Raw genomic sequence first — 21888 nt, forward strand, 5'->3', positions numbered from 1 at the left:
TGAGTTTCGAGAGAGCAGAAGCAGCCATGTGGAATGTATAGGCTAAAGCAGACCCTGCAGGCACAGATTAGATCTGGGGAAGAGGAAGTGGTAGATTAGTGCCCACGGTGAGAAACAGTTTCATCGGGACAGTTGCCATGTTCCCTGTTCATTAAGAAAGTCACCTGACCTGAAAACATATGTGAAGGGCCGGGCGCTGTGGCTCACGCCTGTAATCCCAGCACTTTGGGAGGCCGAGGCAGGTGGATCACGAGGTCAAGAGATTGAGACATCACCATCCTGGCCTACATGGTGAAACTCCGTCTCTACTAAAAATACAAAAACTTAGCCGGGCGTGGTAGTCCCAGCTACTCGGGAGGCTGAGGCAGGAGAATGGCGTGAACCTGGGAGGCGGAGCTTGCAGGGAGCCCAGATGGCGCCACTGCACTCCAGCCTGGGAGACAGCGAGACTCCGTCTCAAAAATAGATAAATAAATAAATAAATAAATAAATAAATAAATAAATAAATAAATAAATAAAAATAAAAATAAAATATTCCTAACCATGTTAAAAATTATGCTGGCGTTTTAAAAATGTTTAATTTTGATATACTATGTCACAGGAACAAAGAGTTTATAAAGGAACTTGTATTTTTTTAAATAAAAAAACCCCTTATAACCAGACCCAATTAGAAATGTTCTTCTTCCTTCTCCCTTATTGCATCTTACCCTCGAGATTAAAAGCTAGTGTGAATTTGGGATTTTTTTTGTCATTCTTTAATTTCTATTCTTTACTTAGTTTTTCCTATTTTTGAAACTTACATGAATAGACCGGGTGCAGTGGCTCACGCCTGTAATCCCAGCACTTCAGGAGGCCGAGGCAGGCGGATCACTTGAGGTCAGGAGTTTGAGACAAGCCTGGTCAACATGGTGAAACCCCGTCTCTACTGCAAGTACAGAAATTAGTCGGGTATGGTGGCGGGTACCTGTAATCCCAGCTCGAAACCAGGAGGCGGAGCTTGCAGTGAGCCGAGATGGCGCCACTGCACTCCAGCCTGGGCGACAGAGCGAGACTCTCTCAAAAAAAAAAAAAAAATGTCAGCTGACGTCTTGTAATGAGTGACCTGAGTATAAAGGAAGGATAAGTACTACTTTTATGTTACAGTTCAAATATGAAGACCTGTCAATTTATTCCTATAATATTTTGATAAGTTAATACATAGCTACCCTCATTTATGGCTAAAAAATATTCTTGTGATGTTTCAAAAGCCCTCTTTTCCTTAAGTTTAAAAAGTTTGAAATAAATAAAAGATTAACATCCTTAATATACAAAGGCGTTTTCCAATCAATTATAAAAAATGTGAACAACCAAAACTTTTAAAATGGGACCAGAATATGAAGAGAAAATTTATAGAAAAAAATATATCAAGATAAAAACCATATAAAACAAGATTCTCAGTGGCATTCATATTTAAAGAAATACAAATAAGCAAATGCATTTTTTTAACCTGTCAGATTTGAACTTACTTGGTTTTGGACAATTTACTCATCCTTTCTGGGCTTTTGTTTTCCTCATTTATAAAATAGAAAGTGGAGAGAGAGAAAGAGATACATACATACATACATACATACATATATACATACATACATAGATACATAGAGAGTAAAGCAAGTTTGTTCTTCTTCAAAGCCTTCTTCAATATTTTTAGTAACTGTAGAGGTCCTGGAGGCAAAGAGTAAGAAATAAGTAAACTTTGTGGCCTATAGAAATATACGCATGAATAAATTAGTGGGCTAGCTTCTGCACAGTACAGGTGGAGAAGGCTGTACCTAACCAACCCAAGCACGTTTATAACCAATTGGCCTGTAGAAATTTCCAGGCCTTTGAATTATTTTTCTCAGAAAGCTTGATTCCGGACAGTTGGCTTACAACAGTCAACACAGTGGCAGATTTTAGCATATCACCTTATTTGTCGTTTTTCAGCACTACCCAGCACTACTAACCATGCTGTCGAGTCTAGGAAGTTAGCTAATAAGCTTCCCTTTAATGAGATTTGGAAAGGATTGTCAACTGGAAATGACAGTTGGTATAAGAAAAGAGCATGGTGTTCAGATGTTTTGCTAGGGCTCCTTAATGTTTAGGTATTTGAATTGAATAGAAATTAGGGGGCTTTTTAAGATCTCATAACTTCTGGGACCATGAAAAGACCATCAGGGCTTTTTCAATGTGATAAAAACTTATGTAACCTCAGGGTTTTCTACCCTACAGAGCCTTTGTCTAGGGAGTTATGTTTCCATGGGGAGATTTCCTGACAGCACATCAGTGCTCCAGGCAGTGCTGGTGGGTCTGACCGACAACTTCAGAAGAAAACCCAGACCTTTGTGTAGAACGGTTTAGTACCATTTTGAATTTTGTGAGTCTCCTCTCTGATTCTTGGCTCGGTCTAACGTAGTGTTCCTCAAACGCTGTTTTCTTTTTTAATGAGACCAACTGCAAATTAATTATTAAAATAATATCTCTACCAATCATCTTTCTCTAAATTTGTGTCTGCCCAGCGTTTACCTTGTAATTACACCCTTTACGGCCACCCAGTTCTTTTCCCATACTGATTCATGTTCTTTTATTAAGCTGAGCTAGAACTTTATAGCGCCCATGAGGTGCTCCAGGAAGAAAGAGTCGACATACAGGATGAAGAAAGAGGGTAGAGCCATATTAACTGATTTTCTTCCTTTGTCACGTATGACTACTTTTCATCCCTGAATTGGCCACATCCTTCTCTCCATCAACCAGCTCTGTACGTCCTGCTGCCTCCACCCTCACCTTAAAAATAGTTTTTGGTTTTTTTTTTGCATTACATTTTCCCTCCATCCTTAAGCCTGAGAATTTTCATTTTCTCTGCCTTTGGCCTAAAACTCCCTGACTTTTCTTATATATTTACCTTCAATTTTTGCAGAGCCACGTATCTTCAAAGGGAAAAAACTCCCACAGGCCCACCTCACCAAACCTAGAAAGAAGACCATCAGAATTATAAAAGCATCAGTTCGATTCTGAGGTCATTACATTCGCTATTAAATAATTCACAGGTCATTAACTGCCCAGGCTGTGTCTTTCAAGCACAGCTGTTGAAGGAACTAAATACTATAAATCATTAAGCATATTAAAGGAGAAAAATGTTGGGGGAGAACAGTGGAGATGGATAATTAAATCAAATAGTGGAGATGCTGAGCAGGATGAAGTAATGGGATTTGGAGGCTAACTCTGTGCCAAGGGAAGATCGATATTCCAAGGTAATGCATGTCTGGGGAGTAAATGGAGCTGCCAAGCCAGTGGAGGCCATGGAAAGATCTGTGAGTTAGGGAGAAAACATTTCTATAGATGTAAGAGTGCTGGCCACTTGCCATGTGCAGTGTAAAATAAAGTCTCGACAGCCAACTAGGGAGGTCTTGAAGAGGTTGACAGTTAAGAACAGTGAAGTAGATGTTTGTTCCTGGTAGAAAATCTAAGGGCCACTCAGAAAAAAATTTTCTTATCTGCATCCCTTTCTGTAGCCACAAACAAAACACCAGGAGAAGCTGCATGCGGCTAACTTTTGGCAGCCCTTCACTACACAGATTTGCCCAAGTACAGTTTTCAATTCCCCACTCTGACACAAATAGTAATAATAGTCATAACAAATATTTATTGAGTAGTAGATGCCCATGATTACCTCTTTTAATTTTCTCAGCAGCTTTAAGAAAACTCTTCTATTATTGTTTCCTTTTTTCACATGGGACTCTGAGAGATTAAATGACTTGCCTGAGGGGACAAGTTAGTACGCGGTGGATGTGCAGACTGTCTGGTTTTAAAAACCCTCCATTTCATCAGAACCTGCTGTGCAGTCAGGCACCTCCCGCTGCTTGTTGGTAGATCTAGATTCTAGGAGAGGCAGGAAGAAGGACTTCTTTACACACTTGTATTTGGTCTTATGTAATCATGTTAATCAGAGTACACATAAGTAAATACAACACATTTCTCCAGCCATACACATAAAGGAAAGATCTTTAAAGACCACCTCAGCTGTCTTTGATAATTTTGATGGTTATAAAATAAAGCACTTACTCTTAACAGGCTTTAAAACAATTGAATTATGCAAGGTAACACAAAAAGTGAACCAAGTATAAGTCAATACAACATAAGCTTTCTCTTTTTAGAATTGTAGGCTTCTAATCATTCATTCCACCAACAAGGACTGGGTTTCTTCCGGAGCACACACAGAGACTATGGGACAAAGATGTGATACTGTGCCCACTCCTGTTGTTCCTCTGAGGAGCACAGAGATCCTACAGCATGTGCCAGACAATGGGGGATTTCAAATGAATAGAATACAAGTTCCAGTTTTCTAGCTGATAACCCAATGGGAGAAAAGCAAGACCCCTGAGTGACTACAGTACAAAGAAGGATGAGATTGTTGTTCCTCAAGCTGTTATAAATTTTGAATGATCACCTTTTATTTCATGACATAATAGAGAACCCAGACAGATTAGGCAGACAGATTTCCGGCCTGAGGCAGTTCCAGGTATCCCACTTGAACTGGGATGAGCTGCAAGCCTCCCAGTGAGTTAAGGACCCAGACAGAGGATACCAGGGCAGAACCTTCACAATGTCCTTCTGTGAGCTTTAACAAAAGCCTGCTATGGCTCCCACCACTCTCCCTGAGGTCCCTGCTTGGCCCCACAGTCATCCAAAGGCTCTGCTCACTCAGATGGCCCCATAACCTCAAATAGCCATATCATTCACCTTCTACCCTTGCTCATGTCTCAGAAATTGATTTTTTTAATATAAGGATTCTATGACTTCACAAGGTTTGATTTCCCCCAGAGAACTCTCAAAGAGAATTCCTCAGATGTTAGTTTCTCACACGTAAAATGCTTCCAGTAATTAAGCTTCTGTGCAAAATCCATCTCTTTTTTCAAAACTTCCCATTCTTTTACTTAGATCGTGGAAACTCCTCCGCTCAATAGTAGCATGTCTTGAACGCTTGAATGCCTCTCCATTGCACCTTACAGGTGTATTTGTCACTCTCTAAGGAGGACCGCCAGACCTCCTGCTAGCAAGGGGGATCATCAGCCTCCAGTCCATCTTCAAGGTGCTCCTGCAGCCAACAATAGGGCAGCTGGGCTGATAGGGCAATAGATGCAGAGTATCCATGAAGTGCAGTAAGTGGGCAGCAAGTGTTTCACGCCACAGATCCCGAAACCCTAAATTCAGATGGCTTCTGGCATTAGGTGTTTTATTGTTTTCAGGATTCTGCATTGTCTTGATCAGAATTTCTTTTATAAGCATACCTGGACATGCTTAGTGTTTTCTCACTTGCAAATTACCTCACAGAGGTCTTCACCACCCTCTTTTCTGTTTCTTTCTGAATATGAAGTGTATCAGTCTGTGTCCAATCAGGAGACAGAAACCACATAGCAACTTAAACTAAGAGAAATGTAATATAAAGAATTACTTATCTCTGGTTCAAAACTGTAAGAAAAGTCTGTATGTTACAGGAGGGATGAGGGGTGTATGCAAAGCTAGGGTTCAGACACGTCAGCGAATGTGTGATTGCAGCCCTCTGGATACCGAAGTTGGCTGGTCTGCCTGTAGTCTAAGTGTGGCCCAAATGTTGTATGGGGTATACTTATATTAAGGAATTATGGCTCTTTATCTGAAATTCAGATTTAACTGGGAGTCTTGTTTTGTTTTAGTAAGTCTGACAGTCCTGCCTCTAGGATACAAGTAAGGCACAGGTGAGCCATAGCAGGTGGCCAGGCATGCAAGAAAGCAGAGGGAATAGGGCGTCTGGCCTACATGGCACCCATGTGGAGAGGGCCATAAGAATGTTACCATCCGCCCAGGCCAGGGCTGCAAGGGCACTGAGGGACTATGTCTTTTAGGCATGTGGCTGTCACTGGGCATCACCAGATCTCTTCACACCCACACCAGTGGCCCACCAAGCACCAGCTGAAAATGGCAGGAGAGCCCCCTTGCTCCTGCACTGTCCCTCCAGCACCTCTACCAAGAAAGCTCAACCTCTTGCTGTCTGTGCAGGAGAAAAGCTGAAAGGAAACTCCTCCATTATCACAGAGCAGGTATTGAAGGCAGTTTGGGAGCTGAGATGCAATACGTTGAGAACTGGCACCTGAAGCCTTATTCTTTCCTCTATCAACTGTGCAAAGTGTTATTTTACAAGGTCATCTTCCTTTCATGTAAAATATTAACTCATGTTAATCTTACACTATCTCTGCAGAGTAAATGACACATGATACCAGCTCTGATATTTATATAGAATCATGGAATTTGGTAACTTCTCTACCCAATATGTCCCCCCCCCCTTTGGTGATTTCTAAAGAAAAAAAGGGAGAAAGAAATTTAGGAGAATTCCCCTGAGCTGCAGTCTCATAAAACACAATCACACATGCTTTCTGTTCCATAGTTAAGGATGGGAAGACAGTCACTGACACATTGCTTGTCTGTGTGAAAAGAACCGTTTTTCAGCATCCTGGATTCTTTTTCATTTTTAATTGGGGTATTAAAGCTGTCAACTTCTAATTTCAATCAATTGTGAGCCCAATTCTTCCTTGGCAGGCTTCAACCTAGAAGCTAATTCAAACAGTGATTATGTTTTTCTAAGGAAAGGTTTAGAAATGGAGGAATTCTGAAGTTGAAAAAGGAATGGCTACTGGAACATATGTATAGGTTAGCTTAGCCAGATTTCTTCCTCTCCCTACCAATGGTGAACCCATATTTTTAGACGCAGGTGATTTTTCCCCCAGAGTATTGTATCTTTGTGATAGAATAGTCTATGAAAACACTATTCAGAAATTCTGTTTGTTGTAGAACAAAAGATTTCCCATGGTGCAAACCTCCCTTTAAATCTCTTAATAGTATTTAAATGTTATTGGCCTCTTATTATGATTCTTGTGAAGTTATTTTTTGTTGTTTTTGTTATTTTTTTTCAAAAGCAAAATAATTCCTTCTGGAGATGGGAGAAACTGCTTACATTCTCGACTCACTAGACACTGGACAGAGCTTGATATAAAAAAAGCTATGTAAAACTTTAGGCTAAATGAGAAACTTGTGAAAATGTGAAAATATATATAAAATTCTGTCCATTTTCCAGGATAGGTCATAGTTTCTGGGAGTTCTTGAATTAGATTGAGAGCCCTTGGAAGCATTTATTTTAACCCACTGTCAATCTGTTCGGGCTGCAACAGCAAAATACCATAGACTGGGTAGCTTATAAGCAATAGAAATACATATCTCACTGTTCAGGAGGCTGGAAAGTCCAGGGCCAAGGTGCTGGCAGATTCCATGTCTGGTGAAGACCCACTGCCTCGTATATAGACAGACATCTTCTCACTGTGTCCTTGTGTGGTGGAAGGAATTGGGGGTCTCTCTCTGGGGCCTCTTCTGTAAGAGTGCTAATCCTATCCTGGAAGACTCTGCCCCCTTCACGAATCACACATTCAGACCGTGGCACCTAATATCACAGTCACTTGTGCATGTGCTTGAGAAATGTGCCACTGAAAGTCATGATTATAGAAAATCGAAGCTTGATTTAATACTTTATTCCAGGCAAATGAATTAACAGGGATGCAAGAGGGTTTTTCTGAAGGACTTTTCCCCACTCTCTGCACTGGGAGACACGAGAACGACACTAAAATAATGTTCCAGGCAAAGCATTCTGTTAACAATGTGCCTCTCTGTGAGGTGTGATGAGGATCTCTGGGCCAGCACAGCCCTTCCTTGAAAGGAATTTGGACACCAACAGCTTCAAGAACGGCAAGGAACACAGCAGGTTCCTACTCCAGCTTGCTGTGTGATCCTTGCCTGAAGCTTCTTCTTTTGTTAGAGAACCTGCTTCTTTTAAAGTGTCTCCACTTTCCTTTATAACATACAGACACATGCTTTCCCTCCTTCTCCCCCAAATCCTGATACTCTCATATTCTTCTTACCATTCCCTTCCTTTCCATGGCCCAGGAGCATTTCCCATTTGGAATTTCTGAGTTTCTCACACTGAACGAAGACTTAGGGACATTTTTAGGTTATACACTGAGCTTTCTGCTGGGTACAGTGAACCAATGTTAATCAGGAAGGATTTGATTTTACAAGTTGAACATTCATCCCTAGTTCTATCACCTAATTGAATGGCCACAGGCTTATTAAATGAGTTGTGTTATTTCTTGGTGACTTATGAAGGGGATGCTAAAGGTGATCTAAAGGTGGTTCATTCATTCATTCAGCAGATATCTATTGAATGCCTCTGGGTGTGGCCAAATCAGAACCGTGTTGTTAATCTCGTGAGGCTTATAACCTAGCAAGGAAGACAAATGCTAGACAAGAAATGACTCTTGTGATGGGTGGTTCCAGAAGGGAACTGCACAGAGATTCACATTTCAGAGCACTTTCCTCACACAGGTGCTTCAATCTATTAACTCATTTAGAGCTCACGACAACTCTATAACATACTTCCTCTCTTATTTCATCCCCATTTTAGAGAGGAGAAAACCAAGGCACAGGTTTGTACAGGGACACTTAGCTACTAAGTGGCAGAAGCAGCATTCCAACCAGGAAGTCTGATGTCAGGGCCCTCGAGTCTACACCAGGAACTAACTAGAGATGCCATCCATAGGATTTTTCTTCGGAGCCTTTCTCTCACCTCCCTCCTTCCTACTGCACTCTCGCTTCCCATCCTCAGTTAGGTTTATTGGCAGGATTGGGGCTGAGAAAGGAAGAAACTAGAGGAAAGATGAGAGCGTGTCAGGTGCCCGCATGCCCGGAGCAGTGAGCATGTACCACTCTTGTACCACCAAGAAGCAAGAAAACTGAGGTGGGCCAATGAATTCCCAGCAGGTGGAGTCTCCAGGTATTAAGTTGGACCACCCAAACCCTCTCCCTGTGTCCCCGTTTTCTGCTCCATTGTCTGCCTCCCCAGTTCCTGGAGTTCACTCTACTGTTCCACCAGCTCCGTGATTCCTGCTGATACCTGGAATTGCCTCTTCACCTTGTGTTGGTCTCATATATGGTTTAACTGTTACCCATTCCTTTTTCTGAAAAAAAAGTTCAGTGCCACTGTCTGTCCTGCAGCAGGGGTTTGGCAAGAGTGTTGAGATCTGATGGCCATTGATTGAGTTCATAAGATGTGGGGCTCCTTAAGACTGAAGCCGTGCTAAGGAGAACTTAAAAGTCTTAGAGGCACTGAATGCACGGTTGGCTGGAATGAATGTTACAAAGAAGCCCTCCCAGCCGGGTGTGGTGGCTCACGCCTGTCATCCCAGCACTTTGGGAGGCCGAGGCGGGCAGATCACGAGGTCAGGAGATCGAGACCATCCTGGCTAACACGGTGAAACCCTGTCTCTACTAAAAATACAAAAAATTAGCCAGGCATGGCAGCGGGCACCTGTAGTCCCAGCTACTCGGGAGGCTGAGGCAGGAAAATGGTGTGAACCCAGGAGGTGGAGCTCTAGGTGAGCTGAGATTGTGCCACTGCACTCCAGCCTGGGCAACAGAGAGAGACCCTGCCTCAAAAACAAAGCAAAACAAACAAAAACAAAAACAAACAAACAAACAAAAAAACCTCCCTCCTTCCCCTCCTCTCGTTCTGTGATAACTTGAGAAATAAAGAAATGAATTCCTATCTCGTTTGGAATGGAAGACACATTGTATTTTTTTTTTTCCTGGAAGAAGAATAAATATCGAAACTATTGGTTCTCAAAGGAAGGAACAAATGCATTAACATTTGGGAGTTTTGTTTAAGTCATGTTAGTCCTGTCTTACTGCCTAATTTTTCCTTTTGTTATGAATTTGGCTTGGAATGGAACCATCTTTAAAGTTTAATTTAACCACACCTCCCACGTAGAAAGGATTGTTCTTCTAGCGTATTTCCTTCACAATGCTGGCTGCTTTTCCGCCCCAGTACGTTTAGTCTGACTTTGTTGGAGGCCACGACCGATTTCTTTCAGTCAGTTATTCAGAGACAGAGAGTGTGGGAGGAGACAGAGAGGGACACACAGAGATAGAGTTGGGGGTGTTTGCAAACTTTGATTCATTCACTCATTCACTTAGTCTTATTTTTCATGTTTATTGGACCCAAAAACATGGCCAGCACTGTGCTACTTGCTGGAGATAATGAACAAAGCCAAACCTCTGAAGGACCACTTAGCTTGCTTGCTTCCTTGCTTCCTGCCTGGCTGCCTGCTGCCAGCCTGCCCTGCCTCCTTCCCTCCCTCCGTCCCCCCCTCCCTCCCTGCTGCCTTCACTACCCCCAACTCCTCTCTCTCTCTTCCTTTAGCCTTTCTTAAGGAACAATATTGAATAGGGGCCTCATTAGAAATCAGTCTTTTCTAACAGTGATTTATTTTAAGCTTTCCCACTTGGAAGAGGAACATCTCTACAGGGCATCGAGTCATTCAGATTGTTGTGTGATTCTGAGTGGGAGGCAAGGAGAGTCCTGAATTTGAACTTAAAACCTTGGGTCTCAGCCTACGTGGCAGCTGTGGGCAACAGGCAAGTCATTCCGTTCCCCTGAGACTCAGTCCCTTCTACCTGTCACAGATACCTAACCAAAGAATGACCTAATTTTCTTTGAGTAACCAAGCTCAAATTAACATGAATAAGACTTTTATTTCATTAATTCATTCATTTGAGTCAGAGTCTTGCTCTGTCACCCAGGTTGGAGTGTGGTGGGCACAGTCTTGGCTCACTGCAACCTTCGGCCTCCCGGGTTCAAGGGATTCTTTTGCCTCAGCCTCCTGAGTAGGTGGGATTACAGGCTCCCGCCACCACGCCTGACTAATTTTTGTATTATTAGTAGAGACAGGGTTTTGCCATGTTGGCCAGGCTGGTCTCGAACTCTTGACCTCAGATGATCCACCTGTCTGGGCCTCTCAAAGTGCTGGGATTACAACTGTGAGCTACCGTGTCCAGCCAAGCCTTTTACCTCTTAGTTTATTTTATTTTAGATGGAGTCTCACTCTGTCACGCAGGCTGGAGCACAGTGGCATGATCTTAGCTCACTGTAGCCTCCTCCTCTTGGGTTCAAGTGATTCTCCTACCTCAGCTTCCTGGATAGCTGGGATTACAGGCACCTGCCACCTCGCCCATCTCATTTTTGCATTTCGAGCAGAGATGGGGTTTCATCATGTTGGCCAGGCTAGTCTTGAACTCCTGACCTCAAGTGATCTGCCTGCCTGAGCCTCCCAAAGTGCTGAGATTACAGATGTGAGCCAACACACCTGGCTTATGAATAAGCCTTTTAAAGTACTAAGACTTGATGATTATTTTTCCTTCTATTATATATATTCAAATAGAAAAAAAAAATGCAACACATATTTTATATTCTAAATTAATACTTTCCTAAATAAGATATATATTCCCCCAAATTACATAAGTATATACGCCCCCATTTGTGAATATTATTTAAAAATTTAACCATTTTCTGGAAGAGTTTGTACTTTCAATGAGAAAGCAAAATACTTTTATCTTCAGTATTTGCTAGATATGCAAATTTTTTTCTTCAGACTATTTTCCAGTTTTCTGTTACTATTAAAATATCTGGTGTAATTCAAGTTAATCTTTGTATGTTATTTTTATTTGTTCATTTCCTCCCTGAAAGTGTTTAAAATCTCTTTTCATTTCCAGTATTCTGAAATTGTATTATGATATGTGTGTGGGCCTTTTTAAACTTTCGCCAGGGATTGGTGGGCTTTAAAAATTTAAAACCTAAGTCTTTCAGTCCTTGGGAATTTTACTATTATTTATAATTTCTTCTCCTCTGATTTTGATTCTTTCTAGAACTACTGCAATTAGAGTTTGAGTATCTTAGCCAAGCTCTCTCGTCATTTTTGCCTACATTTGTTATCTTGTTTTCTTTTTCTTTTTCCTTATTTTTAAAGAGATTCCTTTTACTCCCTCTGAGACTTTGAGGTATTAGTGCCCCTGGATATATCCTTCTTGCATTAGTTTTTTAGTCATTTCAATTTCTTTATGTTTGCTCTGTCTTATAAGTAAATTACTCCTTTTAAACATCCAAGTTATTATTTCAGCATTCAGTGCTGCCAGTCCTATATTAGATTTCCTCTATTGAATTATTATTTTGGATTTTTAAAAATTTCTATGTCCATTGCCTTATCCTTAGATTATTCTCTCGAAACATCTCTGTAAATGTCCTGAAGAATTCTTGTCTCTTCCATTTTATCTAACTCAGTGGTAGCCATATGTTTTCTCTGGTTGGTGAGCCTCCTCTAAGCTGTTGATGTATTAGATGAGGTGTCATGTAACAATATAAGTAGGGTTGTCATCTCAGAATCATGGCAGATTGAGTTGTGGAATCTTCTGGCACTATTGGACAGCAAATGGTAAGGTAAAGAGAACGATGTTGGCTTTTCCAAAAAAGCAAAGCTCCTCCAAGGCTACTGGATCCCCATCCTCCCTGGCGCTGCAACTGTGCTGGACTCTAAGAGGCTGCCTTCTCTCCATGAGCACTGGCACCAGTGCAGATGCCTCTGGAGTACTCGCCATTCCCCACTGTCCCCCTTCATGGCCATAGAGATAGCCGTGTGACCTCAACAGGGAGGAGGAAGAGGGAGGAAGCACTGACATGTGCCCTGGCAGCTACCAACCTCCTAGACCTTATTATTTTTTAATAGAACTAATGAGCCACTGTAGACAGTGTTCTTGCTGGTCCGTTTTAAGTGCAGAATTTTTAAATTTTATGCATAATTGAGGCACTATTACTTAAGTAAATGTTATTTTTAAGTAGATTATTATTTTTGAGCACAGTCTTTGTTTTTAAGCCTACTTGTTTCTGAAAGCAAACATTCCTATAGATGGCTTAACTATTGGACTAGAAGATTATATATAATCAAAGCACAGTATTTCCTAAGAAGCAGAATATCCTAGTCATAAGACAAATATATGACAGGGAAGAGACAACTCCTAGAAACTACCCTTGTCGGTCCAAACCTGTAGACTAAAAACGAAGCATCGAAGCAACCTGTGAGAGATTCTACAACATGATTTTCACAGTATTTGAATAGATATGTTAAAATTAAAAATGCACTGTGCTCGTAAGATTCTTTTTATTTTTACAGCTAGAATACATAATTGATTATCTTAAAAGTTTCCTTACTGTCATTTACTGAATTATTTGAAAGCAACAATGTGTCATGATAGATGATTTTCACCCTTTGGTGTTTCCCCTTTAGCCTTCTAGCCAATGAATTCTAAAATGTTGGTAATTAAATTGATTGAACTGTACTGGTTAATAAGAATTAAAGCCCCCAAGAACAGGCGAACTATGATTTTTTTCATTGTTCACACAAATTAATATATTCAGAAGAAGAGATGGATGGATAAGATAAATTTCTGCTGCAAATCTCGCTTTCAGGAAATAGGTGAAAATCTTTCCAGAAATCTATAATTATTCATAGTGTTATGTTTCCCTTTGATATATGCTTGAGGCTCTTTAGCATTTTTTTAAAAAGCTAGTGATTAATTTTATAATGCTATTAGGGATGCATACATATGGGATACATTGTATCTTAGAAATAAGATAATGTTAAATACTGAATTAAAATAGTGGTTACATTACAGGAAAGTGGTAGAGATATGGGATTAGGCGTAAACACACAGCTTTAATGCAGGGCTTCTCACCCTTGAAGCTGTCAACATTTTGAGCTGAATAATTCTTTGCTATTTGGGGGCTATCCTGTGCGATGTAGGATGTTTAGGAGCCTCTCTGGCCTCTACCCACTAAATACTCATAGCATCCCCCTGACAGCTGCGACAACTAGAAATGTCTCCAGACATTGCTGCACATCCCCTGGGGATGGGGCAGTGGGTGAGTTGGGGAACTGAATGGACCCTAACTGAGAAACACAGCCTTTTTTTTTTTTTTTTTTTCATTTTTATCAATATTTTATTAGAGGTCTTACCAGTGACATAGGGCAAGGAAAAGTACATTTTGGAATAGAAGAAATAAAATTGCTTCAATATGGCCAGGTGCGGTGGCTCAAGCCTGTAATCCCAGCACTTTGGGAGGCTGAGACGGGTGGATCACGAGGTCAGGAGATCGAGACCATCCTGGCTAACACAGGGAAACCCCATCTCTACCAAAAATACAAAAAAATTAACCTGGCATGGTGGCGGCGCCTGTAGTCCCAGCTACTCGGGAGGCTGAGGCGGGAGAATGGCCTGAACCCAGGAGGCAGAGCTTGCAGTGAGCCGAGATGGCGCCACTGCACTCCAGCCTGGGCTACAAAGCAAGACTCCGTCTCAAAAAAAAAAAAAAAAAAAAAAATTGCTTCAATTTATAGAGGCAATGATATTCTAGGAAAAAAAGAATCCCAAGGAATCTAGAAAGCAAATACAAGAAGTAATAGCGGGCTTAGAAAAGTTAGCGTATGAGACTCCTAAACCAAAGTCAATTATATTTCTAATCACTTGCAACAAATGAAAATGAAAATAAAAAAACTATTCCATTTGTGATAGTGTCAGAAATCATACAAACAATAACAAAACGCTGAGAGAAGATCAACAAATGAATATATATGCCACACACATATGTTAATTCTTCCCAAATTGATCTATAGATCCAACTCAATTTCAACAGGATATACATATATGTATCTGTATGGAGAAACACAGCTTTAATAGTATATTTTGGTGAGGTTCTAGTTTTTAGTAGGGTGGAAGATTCATAAGTATCCATTTTATTATGCTTTATAATCTACTTATAAGTTACACACATTTTCTTGAAGGTATACATGTTATATCATCAAACATATTAAAGCTGCTGTTAATATGCTTTTAAAACGGGGCTTACTGGAGATAATTTCTGTTTGACTTCATCATGGGGATTCATGGGGAATGGGGAACTTTATTTTTACTTTACATGTTGCACATGTAACCTGTGCAACAGGCTCTTTGCTAAAAATTGCTTGAGTTTTTAGGCCACAACTAAACAGTTTTAGTCTAATGTTAAAAGCACACATATAAAGCTTGAGGGACTTCAAAAATTGTGTATGCACAAACTAAAGTACAACATTATCTGGTTAATACCATAAGAATAGCTTAGGAAAGAAAGAAAATCCTTCTGAAACGTGCTTAAATGACATTTACGCTAAAGATTTAGAGGAATTCACAGAAAGTCTTGAAACTGGTTTGAGGGAGTGGGGCAGGGATGGACTCCCCCCCATCATCTTCTTCACCATTTCTCTCTGCTGTGAGGACAGTGTCTTTCACTCTGGTTTGTCTCCTGTGGTCCTCTCCCTCTCCCTCTCTCTCCCTCTCCTTTCTTTCCTCCCTCCCTACCTTCCTCTCTGTCCTTCTCCCTCCCTCATTCTCTGAAGCTTGGCTTCTCTTGTCTTTCTTTTATGTAGACTTGGACAGTCATGTCAACCTCTATATGTGTATGACTCCCCAGCACAGCTTCTTTTAAGTAACTTACTTCGTGGCTCAATTTTGAATTCCCAAAAGAAGAAATTTGGTTGGCTCAGCTTAGGTCAGTGCTTACATTTGGTCCAATCAGGTGTGACCAAATAGAGACTACGTGTTTTCACATGGGACCTAGGCTTTCCCATTCTGTGTCCTGCAGGTGCATTGGGTACTGTTAAAAGAAGGTGTTGGCAGGGAAGAAATGATGCACGTATACACTACACATAACATCAACTCACAAACACCCTGTGAAGATTTTGCTTCCTCTTTATGAGGGAGACAGAAAGACAGAGAACTGCTAGATATATGGAAGATAGATCTAGTTTATATCAATTCAAGAGTAGATAGAATTAAACTTTCCTTGTCTTCACTGGAAGTAAATTCTTCTACTAGTTGTCTCCTTAAAGTTGCTCGTTTCCTCCCATCTTCCTCGTGTGTAAGTATCATGTGTAAATGTGAACACGCCAGTGTTAAACCTCTTCAGAATCTAATATTGCATTTTGATAACACTAGTTATGAAACTAGTTTTAACCTAGAAACTAGTGTTTAACCTAGAGATAACAACAAGCTTCTGGAGAAGATTCGGAATGGAAGTGATAATAAATAATTCTTTAGCAATTTTAGATGGGAATGGTTATCCTGGGATGATACATTAACTACTCCCACTCAACAGCTATCTGATATTATCTGTGAATTGTTTCTAATCAAAATATGAGTCTGGGAATTTTTAAGTTGATCATAAAGGAGTAGAATCCCAAACACGGTCACGTCCTAAAAAGCATGTAACAGATGTACATCAAAGGATGGTCCCCACAGATCTGTAGTGTAGGAAATTGGCGGTGACATTTATCCCTACCCGTGTAATACCATCCACACATAGAGAACAGTGAAGACGGCCAGGCATAGTGGCTCATGCCTGTAATCCCAGCACTTTGGGAGGCTGAGGCAGGCAGATTGCCTGAGCTCAGGAGTTCAAGACCAGCGTGAGCAACACAGAGAAACCTCATCTCTACTAAAATACAAAAATTAGCAGGATGTGGCAGTGTGTGCTTGTAGTCCCAGCTACTTGGGAGGCTGAGGCATGAGAATTGCTTGAATCCATGAGGCAGAGGTTGCAATGAACCAAGATCACACCACTGCACTCCAGCCTGGGTGACAGAGCGAGACTCTGTCTCCAAAACAAAACAAAACAAACACAGAGAACAGTGTTGAGGCCAGGTGTGGTGGCTTATGCCTATAGTCCTGGCTACTTATGAGGCTATGGCTGGGGGATCGCTTGAGCCCAGGAGTTCAAGGCCAGCCTGAGCAACATACTGAGACCCATCTCTTAAAAAATTTAAACAGTGAGGGACTCTGAAATCTGACTATAAGGCAAACATTAGTGTCCTGAAAAAGAATAATCTATAGATGAGATAGTTACTAACTCTACCACATGGGATTTGGAACAGATCTGTGATAAACAAGTTTAATGCTAGAAAGTCCTGCTAGAGGAAGGCTCTCAAGAACATACCCCTTTTAAAATGTGTGTACCTACAGTCAATTTGATTCTTCAAAATAGTAACATTAATTTTCAATTCATCATAGCATTATACTTTTTTCTTTAAAAAAATTTTAATCAGGCCGGGCGCGGTGGCTCAAGCCTGTAATCCCAGCACTTTAGGAGGCCGAGATGGGCGGATCACGAGGTCAGGAGATCGAGACCATCCTGGCTAATACAGTGAAACCCCGTCTCTACTAAAAAATACAAAAAAAAAAAAACTAGCCGGGTGAGGTGGTGGACGCCTGTAGTCCCAGCTACTCAGGAGGCTGAGGCAGGAGAATGGCGTAAACCCAGGAGGCGGAGCTTGCAGTGAGCTGAGATCCGGCCACTGCACTCCAGCCTGGGTGACAGAGCGAGACTCCGTCTCAAAAAAAAAAAAGAAAAAAAAAAAAAATTTAAAACACTTTTTAATTAATATTTTCATTTTCTCTCTTAAATTTTAACACAGAATTATTTCCATTGAAATATGTAAGCACAAAATAACGTATGATATTTTGGTTAATACCATAAGAATAATTTAGTAAAGAAACAGAACCCCTCCAAAACCAGGAACATTCTCTATTAAATTTCAATGAAGCATATCTGTTAAAGCTCAAAGGAGTTGGAATGAGTAATTTGGAGTTTCCTGATTTTTAACATTTGACTTCCCAAGAAGCGTGTGAAACCTGGAGGTTAGCCGCATCACTTTATCTTGATTAGTATGACCAGCTGGGACCAGACTTTTCGCATCATCAGTTAGCATATTTGTAGCTTAACATTTCTAGTTCTGAACCTTAGCCTTGTTTGTTGTTTAAGATTTAATTAGGATGGCATGGATAGCATGAAAGTATTGTATAAAGCAACAATAAAAAGAAGTATATACTCTCACCACTTTTGGTTTTGGCATCAAAAACCATTATTTTGAGTTACTAATAATGCCTATTAATCATCAGTTAAACAAGTAGAGTGTGGAGCTGAAAGCAGGAGAATCTGCAGAGATCTGGACCCGTCACCAGCAGCTGTGCACAGCCGTTAGGCCATGGTCCTGACGCATCACGTTGTGATGTACGCGTCTCTCGGTTGACATCCAGAGGTCTCTGGGCAATGAATCAGGGGCCGCACACAGAGAAACCGACACATATTTTTTTCCTGTTAGAAAAGAAATCTATAAAAGCAAAAAATGGTTAATCATACTTTATATACTTTCAAAGCTGTCTTAAAAAGATATTTAATTAAATCAAGCCAGATTTAAAGATATTTTCTGATCTCAGAAGTGCATAATATTTAAAGGAAAAACTTGATATAAATGTAGTACCAGGTTCTGGCAAGGATACAGAATGACTTAGACTAACAGATATTGCTGGTGGGAATGCAAACTGGTACAGACGCTTCGGGTAAACAGTTTGGCAGTTTCTTATAAAGTTAAACATATATTTACCATATGACTCAGGAATCTCACTCCTAGGTATTTACCCAAGTGAAATGAAAACTACATTCTCACACAAATGTATGTATGAGTGTTTGCAGCAGCTTTATTTGTCATCACCAGTAAGCGGAAACTACCCAAATGTTTCTCAACTGGAGAATGGATAAGCAAACTGTGGTGCATTCCATACAATGAAATATCACTCAACAGCAACGGGAAACAAACCACTGTTCCACACGACAGCATGAATGGGTCTAACGTGTGTTGTGTGTGGTGCATTCCGTACTATGAAATGTCACTCCACAGCAAAGAGAAATAAACCACTGTCCCGCACAACAGCATGAATGGATCTCACATGCATTGTGTGTGGTGCATTCCGTACAATGAAATATCACTCAACAGCAAAGAGAAACAAACCAGTGTTCCACACAACAGCATGAGTGGGTCTCACATGTGCTATGTGTGGTGCATTCCATATAATGAAATGTCACTCAATAGCAAAGAGAAACAAACTGCTGTTCCACACGACAGCATGAATGGGTCTCACATGCATTGTGTGTGGTGCATTCCATACAATGAAATATCACTCAATAGCAAAGAGACACCGCTGTTCCACACAACAGCATGAATGGGTCTCACATGCGTTATGCTAAGTGAGAGGCAGGATTCAGGGGGCTGCAGACTCCGTGACTCGATTTGTATGACATTCTTACAAAAGCAAAACTATAGGCACACACACACACACAAATAAAAAAAAGCAGATGAGTGTTTGCCAAGGGTTGGGGTTTGAAGAGGAAGTCACTGCATAAGAAGCCTAGGGAGGATGACGCTGTTCTTCATTCTGATTGTGGCGATGGTCACACGACTGTCTTTCAAAACCCTTATATGCTCAAAAGGGTGAATTTTACTACAAGTAAATTGTACCTTAATATAAACAGAAAATGATTTTCTTAAAACCTGTGGTTTTCTAATGGTACTGGATTTTAAAACTGTCACCTACATATTAGTTTTGAACATATTAACTATTTGGTAATGCAAAGCTTTTGTTGGCTCTGAATAATCTAGCACAGAATTTTAGAAAAGGTTTCTTGTGAGTTGGTGATTCCCATGGAGAAAGTGAAAACAGTAATAGGACAACGTGCTGGTTTTCAGCATTCTCTTGCATGTGGATACGAAGCTTGAATAACCACTGTGAATATTGAGCAGCTCTCATAAATTACTCCATGTTTCTTATGCATAGCTCTTGCTGTCATTTTAACATAATAACTCTTTAATATGTAGGATCTCTGTTTTCTGGGTCATAAAAATAACTTTAGAAAAAAATCTAAAGTGTTTCTGTTAGTGCTTATAAAACTATGGCATTCTATACATTTTTAAAAATATGCGACATTGTAAGAAAAAGCCTAAAATTATTTTAGAAGTAGAAATTAAAGTTATCACTCCTATAAAAATGTCAAATTTTTAATGTAAACAGAAAGAATTTGATTTATTTATTGTCTGTATTTGCATAGATATAATGCATGAAAACCAGAAATATTACTCTACCCTTTTATCTAAATGTTCAGGCCTGTATTGCATGCCTTTGCTAATTGCAATTGTAACACAACAATATAAAATAAACTCAAATTTAGGTTGTGCACATAAATGCAGTAAGTGGCATATTATATACATTTTAATCATTAAATATGTTTTGTAGTCAGACAGACAGCATTGTATTGTAACCATCGCTTCCTAATACATATTACATAAAGAACCAATAGAATGAAGATTATTTCTATAACCAATGAACAAATGTATTCTAAAAGTGCCTGTAAATATAAATTATCTTAAGTAAAATATTGAATAAACTGAGGGACATGTTAGAAATAACTAAATATGCACTTTGGGAGGCCGAGACGGGTGGATCACGAGGTCAGGAGATCGAGACCATCCTGGCTAACACGGTGAAACCCCGTCTCTACCAAAAATACAAAAACTAGCCGGGCGAGGTGGCGGGCGCCTGTAGTCCCAGCTACTCCGGAGGCTGAGGCAGGAGAATGGCGTAAACCCGGGAGGCGGAGCTTGCAGTGAGCTGAGATCCGGCCACTACACTCCAGTCCGGGCGACAGAGCGAGACTCCGCCTCAAAAAAAAAAAAAAAAAAAAAAGAAATAACTAAATATATATATCCAGATATTAATAAAGATAAAAGCATATGTCTTCAGAGATAGACGGAGCATCAATATTTAGATAGAAAAATAGATAATTTGTAATGGGGAAGTGATAGTCCATGAACCATAGGCAAAAATATATTTTTTTTCAGATGTATCATAAATATTTTCAGTGGATTTTCTTACACCACATACAGGAATGTATTGTGTCCTAAAATAGGGAAAATGAAGCATGCCATATAAGACTGTTGTAACGTAGCTATCTTGGCACTAGGCGAGCAGGTATTCAATAAATGGGAATTACTAGCATTACATATTGCTTGATCTCTACACACAGCTCTGCTGGCTTTGGTACAGGGATCCTTGGCCCTGGGCAGACTGTGAAGCCACTTACTATCTTTCCTGTTTATCTACTGAGGAACACTGGCGGCTGTGTCTGTGGGGCCGGCCACACCTCCATGCAGATTTGGGTCTCTCTATACCTGCCAGGGTAACTACCCATTTTGGACATTCAGATTCTGCCATACCCAAGTTCCTCCTCTGGGATCTGCAGCTCTTTTTTGGATGTTACTATTGCAGGATGGCTGGAGGCAGAGAAACATGTGCCCGCTACTTGTAAGACAAAGAAACTGCTCTACCCTCAGAGAAAATCTGCCTGGGTGCTGGCTTCCCCTCAGAGATTCTCTCCCAGCCTCCTAACAACTCTTTTCATCCTCCTGACACAAGGAAGCATTGTTACATTTTCCCAAGAGTTAAGCATTACGTTCATAGTGTACATTACTCTCCTTCCTTTCTGATAGGCTGACATGTATCCTTCTGCATACAGTCTTACGTGTGCCTCTGGTAATGAAGACTCTGACAATGAAGTGTGCCTCTGGAATACAGCGTCTTCAATAATAATGAAAAGCCTAAAGCAATTGGTCACATTTAGCTCTTCAAATATATTTTTGGCGTTAGCAATAGTCTGAGTTATTTAGTTAACCATTCAAGGTTGCATTTCAGTAAAGCTTGAATAATCATTGCTTAAATTAAGAACTGTCAGAAACCTGTAATCCCAGCACTTTGGAAGGTCGGAGGCAAGTGGTTCACCTGAGGTCAGGAGTTCAAGACCAGCCTGGCCAACATGGTAAAATCTCCTGTCTACTAAAGGTACAAAAATTAGCCGGGCGTGGTAGCACACGCCTGTAATCCCAGCTACTCAGGAGGCTGAGGAAAGGGAATCGCTTAAACCTGGGAGGTAGAGGTTGCTGTGAGCCGAGATTGCGTCACTGTACTCTAGCCTGGGCAACAGAATGAGACTCTGTCTCAAAAATAATAAAATATAAATAAATAAAAAGCTATCAGATTAAGACGAAG

General features: G+C 40.5%; 1 protein-coding gene across 3 annotated transcripts in view; it reads left to right on the forward strand.

Moving 5' to 3' along the window:
- PLD5 (phospholipase D family member 5) overlaps window positions 1–21888 on the forward strand; it is a 422250-nt gene that overhangs the window by 271953 nt on the left and 128409 nt on the right. The gene's annotated exons all lie outside the window — the stretch shown is intronic.

The sequence above is a fragment of the Piliocolobus tephrosceles genome, chromosome 1 (genome assembly GCF_002776525.5).
Source record: "Piliocolobus tephrosceles isolate RC106 chromosome 1, ASM277652v3, whole genome shotgun sequence".
NCBI classification, from domain to species: domain Eukaryota; kingdom Metazoa; phylum Chordata; class Mammalia; order Primates; family Cercopithecidae; genus Piliocolobus; species Piliocolobus tephrosceles.